The 6,000-nt window shown below is 35.6% G+C and overlaps 1 non-coding gene across 1 annotated transcript; it reads right to left on the bottom strand.

Annotated features, from left to right (window-relative positions):
* Positions 1–369: 369 nt before the first annotated feature.
* Positions 370–476, bottom strand: LOC133820249 (small nucleolar RNA R71). Its single transcript, XR_009886674.1, has one exon. It is a non-coding gene; the product is annotated as a small nucleolar RNA R71 (small nucleolar RNA).
* Positions 477–6,000: the final 5,524 nt, after the last annotated feature.

The raw sequence follows: 6,000 nt of genomic DNA, 5'->3' as shown, positions 1-6,000 counted from the left end.
CCAAGGACGCTTAGAAACTATGTACTTCCTACTGTCATAGGAGTGCATTCATGCATTAGACACCCCACTATCACTGCAAATAATTTTGAGATTAAGCCAGCAATATTACAAATGGTGCAGTCTACTGTTTAGTTTAGAGGGTTTCCCACGGAAGAACCTAATTTGCACATAGCCAATTTCTTGGAGCTATGTGCAACATTTAAGATGAATGGGGCGAGTGACGATGCGATTAGACTTAGATTATTCCCATTCTCTTTATGAGACCAGGCAAAGACTTGGCTAATTTCACTGCAAGCTAATTCTATTACAACATGGGAGGAGTTAGCCCAGAAGTTCTTAGCAAAGTTTTTCCCTCCAACAAAAGCTGCAAAGTAGAGAGGGGAAATTAATAATTTCTACCAGACATAAGGGGAATCGTTGTATGATGCATGGGAAAGATTTAAAGAGTTGTTAAGTAAGTGCCAACATCATGGTATAGAGAAATGGATGCTAGTCCATAATTTTTATAATGGGTTGAATGGTACTACTCATACCATAATAGATGTTGCAACACGAGGTGCGTTTATGAGTAAGAGTGCTAATGAGGCGTATGGATTGCTAGAGGAGATGGCAATGAATAACTAACAGTGACCAACTGAAATGGGACAAACAAAGAAGGTGGCTGGTATGATTGAATTGGATGTTATTTCCTTGCTTACAGCGCAAGTGGCAGCTTTAACGAAACAGTTAGAACAGAGCAACTTGTCAGCCCAGACCATGCAAGTTCAGAGTTTATGTGGGGCATGTGGGAGTTCTCATCCATTAAATCAGTGTCCTGCCATGAATATGAATAATATACCTATGGAACAAGTCCAAGCTATAGGAAATTTTCAAAGACCAACCAACAACCCCTTTTCGATGTCATATAACGGTAGAGGAATCACCCTAATTTCTCATGGACAAATAATCAAGCTGCACAACAGCCTTTCCCTCAAAGTCAGCAACAATACCCACCTCCACAACCACAACCACATCAGCCAACACATATGAAAGCACAGTCCGATGTACTAAAATAGTTCATGACAAAAACCAGGGCATCAATCAGGAGTTTGGAGACTCAAATAGGGCAGTTGGCTACTTTGATGACAAACCGTGCTCAGGGAACTTACCAAGTACTACTAAGGTAAACCCAAAATAACAATGCAATGCAATATCCTTTATGAGTGGCAAGGAGTTAAAATAGCCAAAAGTGGTTGATAAGAAGAAGGAAGTGAGTGGGTCAAATGTTACCAAGAACTTAGAAAAGCAGCCAGAAATAAGCATAGATCACTATATAAAGATCCCATATCCTTAGAGGCTTCAAAAGAATAAGCATAGCATTTTTCTAAATTTTTGGATATCTTTCGAAATCTACACATCAATATCCTGTTTGTTGAGGCACTTGAACAAATGTCAAGTTATGTGAAGTTTATGAAACAAATTTTGTCAAAGAAAAGGAACCTGTGGGACCATGAGACAGTGAAACTTAATGAAGAGTGCAGTGCGATAATTAAAAAGAAACTACCTCCCAAGCTTAAATATCCTAGTAGTTTCAATATCCCATGTTCTATAGGGGACTCAGTGGTGACAAAGGCTTTATGTGATTTAGGGGCCAATGTGAATTTAATGCCTCTATCAATTTTTCAGAAGTTGAATTTGAGAGAAGCTCGGCCTACTACCATGCCTTTGCAGATGGCAGATAGATTAGTCAAACATCCTTGTGGAGTGATTGAGGATGTATTGGTGAAAGTGGATAAATTCATCTTTCCCATGGACTTTATTATTCTAGATATGGAGGAAGATGAAAATATTCCAATAATACTTGGAAGACCATTCTTGGCTACTGGTAGGGCTTTAATCGATGTACGAAAGAGTGAGTTAAAGCTGCGAGTGCAAAAAGAGGAGGTAATACGAAAATTCCAACTTGTTGTAGAGTTGAAGTGGTAAAAAGAGGAGAGATCAAGTTGGAAGTCTCTAAGCAAAGATCCATGGTTAATAGTGGAATGCGAAAAGTACGTCATCGTTTAAAAAGATTCTTTAGTGAGAGTATTTGAATGTTACATGAGCATGGTAAAGTTCCACCAATTTATAATAACAAGAAACGAGGGCAACTGATGACACTTTGGCTCTCAAGGATGTGAGGGATGGACTTAATCCAAGTTGAAATATGAAAGAAAACAAGCGTCCAACTAAATGACGTTAACGACGGTGCATTTGGAGGCATTCCAATCTTTTATTTGCAATTTTTATTTAATTTTTGGATTATGAACACTTTAATTTTAGTATTTTGAGAATTTATTTTTATTTGATTTTAATTTCTATTAAATATGAGACTAATGTGGGTTGCAGCGCTACTTTGGGTTTGGGCATAATGAATTATGGGCTAACCCAAAAATTTTCTTTCCCCATTTTCGATTCACCATCTAAATTTGTATCATTTAAGTAGTCTAAGGTGTCAGGTAAGTTTCTTTTCCTTAGCTTTTATTTAAACATTGGGGACAATGTTTATGTGAAGTTTGGGGGAAGGGATTTATTGTTTTGTTTACATTATGTTATTTTGTTAGTCGTGTTGTGTTGTGTTTGTTATGTTTTGTCTAGGTTGTTTAGAGTGTTAGTTGAATCAAGTTAACAATAATTAGCCAATGATAATATGATTGAATGATGTGTTGTATAAATTGAATGGGAATGAAGCTATATAAATCTGTGTGCCTGGTTGAATATTTCTTTCCTTGTTTACATGAGTCCACTTAAATAATTGAGAGCTTAATCATGATTTTTAATAAATTTTGTGTAATTGAATTTTTTTTATGCTTGCTGAATTTTGAAAATGAAAATAAATTATGAAAATGTTGTTATTCTAGAACTTGTTTGTTTGCTATTTGAGACGAAATCTTAGATGATGCATGCTTAGAAAAATGATTTAGGTCATTCTTTGTAACGTTTAAGCCTTTCAAGCTAACCTTAATTTATTAAATCTCTAGTTACCAAATTTTGAGCCTAATTTGATTCTCTTTGTTTGACACTTATTTTGGGCTTATTTAAAACTTTGTTATTTTTCCTTCCCTTTGATATACCATGAGCATATGAAAAGTGATTGGGGGATGGTTTGTAAGGGGGATTTATTTGTGGAAATTTGTGTCAATAGAAGAAGAAAAATTGAGAGAAGAAGAAAAAAAAAAGTATATTGAATATGAACTACACTCCTATTGAAAATACAAAGAAATAAGTTTGGGGGAGTGTAGTATCATTAAAAAGAATCAGTTTGTGAATTTCTCTCAAAGTAAGAAAATTTGGGATTGTTTTTGGGGTTTGCAAGTTGATACAAGATTGGTTTGTTTGGTTTGTGTGCTTATGGTATATTTGAGTCTAAATGACTTTTTCTTCTACCTTTATCTAAGCCTTCAATTATAAGCTGTAAAAGTCCTATTGATTTCTGAACATGTGTTGTCTACATTAGTGGAGATTAGTAAGTATAGCAAGAATATGAGATAATGATATTAATTTATTGTAATGAAAAAAATTTGGTGAGCATGAATTGAGTCAAATGTATTTTATTTATTAATCATGATTTTTGAGAGCTTTTATTTTTGCTTGGACTTAGTGAATTGGAAGAATTTTTTGACTGAAATTCTGGATTATAAGTTGATTTTCCTGAAGAATATATAAGTGTGTTAGTCATCATAGCTTGAGGCGAGAATTATTATTGTCAGCTTGATTCAATTGTGTTGGTTGTTTAGGTCCTGAGTTTTGACATGTGAGTTTGTGTCCTTTGTTCGAGGGCGAATAAAGAGTAAGTTTGGGGGAGTTTGATAAATCCATTTTAGTGTCATTTTAGGATGTGTTTTTGTGGTAATCTCGAGTTTTTTTGTTTGTTTTGTGCAAGATTATGCTTGTGTTTGTCTTTGTTGTAGGATGGTGTTTTGAATCATGAGCTAAACGCGAAAAGAAGAAAAATGGTGGAAAATGGAACTTTTGGTGGTTGTTCGACTCAAATTGGTGTTAAGGATGAGTTACAAGAAGTTTTTGATGAAAGAAGGATTTAAAAAGGTCAAAATCTGAAGAAGAAAAAAATAGAATTAGAGTCGCGACATGGGCTTAAGGCTCGCGACTCTAGCAAAGTCAAAGGCTGCATAACATGTTGAAAGGAATTAGGGCCGCAACTTGCTTTTATAAGTTGTGGCGCTAGAAGAAACAGAGGCAAATTCAAGAGGCGCATGTAGAGGCAGGTCGCGACTTGGGTGAAGAAGGCCGCGGCGCCTGCAGATTCAGACGAAGGCTGAAGTGCCTAAAAAAGACACGGGCCACGACCTAAGAAAGGCTAAGTTACGGCCTCCCTTTGAAAAAAAAAAAAAGAAATTCAGTTTTTTTGTATAAATTCACACTTTAGGTTTTAATTGAAATTATGTTAGATTTTTTATTACGAATTTAGAGAGAAATTATGATTTTGAGACATTGTTTTGTGCAATTTCATATTTTTATTTCTTCTTCAAGCTTTTGGATTTTATGTTTCTGAATAATTATTTTGTTGTTTTAGTCATGTCTGATATGAACTAAATCATCTATCTAGGAGTTAATGTAGTTGCTTTGATTTCTATTTAATGTTATTATGATGTTCTTTTGATTCTTCTTCTTTATTCTAATCAATATAATGTTTGTCTAATGCTAGTAAATACCTTATCAATATTTTCTTGATTTATGATTTTGGTTCAAAATTTGAAAGATGTGAATTGAATATGCTAGCGTTAAATAGACATAGGTAACTGTTGACGTTGTTTTTCGTCAACTTAGAAATGAAGAGCAATTAAACAAAAATACCAGAGGAAACAAACAATATGGACACGATTTTTTACGTGGTTCAACAGTTAAAATCTGCCTAGTCCACGAGTCTATGTTATTCCCTTGTTGGAATTCTCTCAAAGCTTTCTAGAAGCAATTTTACAGAGTCTTCCCAATACAAATTTTCTCCGTCCTCCTAAATGAACTGTTCCACTCTATTTATAGAGTGGTTCAACGAATATCTTCCCATAGATTTCGGGGAGTTATGATACAAATCAATTAAATAAATGCAATTAAGTGCATACAGTTACTACGTAAGCGTATATATCCCATGATATTTGGGATTTAATAACAGATTACATTTGATCCCTTAAACATAGGGATTTTACAATAATAAACATGTTCACACACAACTTACGAGCTTGGACACTAGACTCGCACGCCTTTGAGACCGTTCACCCATTTCGAGCTCAACACCTCAGTTCGCCTATATTCTCAACAGGTGATGTTATCGAGATCATCCTCTCCGAGCTCACAATCCTCGAGCTCGAATCGTATTGTCTGATGGTAGGAGATTTATACAAGTGTTGAACTATTGTCATTGTGGCTTCAAGCCTGACTTATAATCTCGGAATTCCTTCGAGTCCACGTAGTTTCCGAGCTCACCAATTCCAATGTTGTCTCCTTCACTACTTAGCGAGACTGTCCCTGAATTTCTCATTAATACTGATTTACATGGCAAGTATGCTTATCTCGAGCTTACACCATACGAGCCTGAGTTTCAAGATCAAAATCTCCTTTCTCGAAATTTGGGTGTAACATTTTGCCCCCTCAAAAGTATCAGTTCGAATCCTATGCGAAGGAAACTTTTGAACTGCTATTTTTTGAAAATTGAGCCACCTACCACACTCGAGTGTGAACACGCGTCAGCCACGGGTTGCTTAATCAAAGTACTCGATTACTTTTTCAACACACCCACATCTTTTCACATTTCAGCTTTTTGCCACCATCATCACGTTTGCATCCGACCGTCTGATCAAACACCAAATCCAGCCAAAGGCCCAGATTAGCTCGACCCTTGAACTCCTTTTGGGACATATATATAGCTACATCGTCTTCCTCCTTTTCACTTTCATGTTTCAAGCTTTAGAGAGAAAGAAAAAACCAGAGTTGAAAATTATTTTCTCCTCCTCGCATGTTCTCTAA

Source organism: Humulus lupulus, chromosome 2 (genome assembly GCF_963169125.1).
Source record: "Humulus lupulus chromosome 2, drHumLupu1.1, whole genome shotgun sequence".
Lineage (NCBI taxonomy): Eukaryota > Viridiplantae > Streptophyta > Magnoliopsida > Rosales > Cannabaceae > Humulus > Humulus lupulus.
This window is presented reverse-complemented; position numbering and strand designations above follow the sequence as displayed.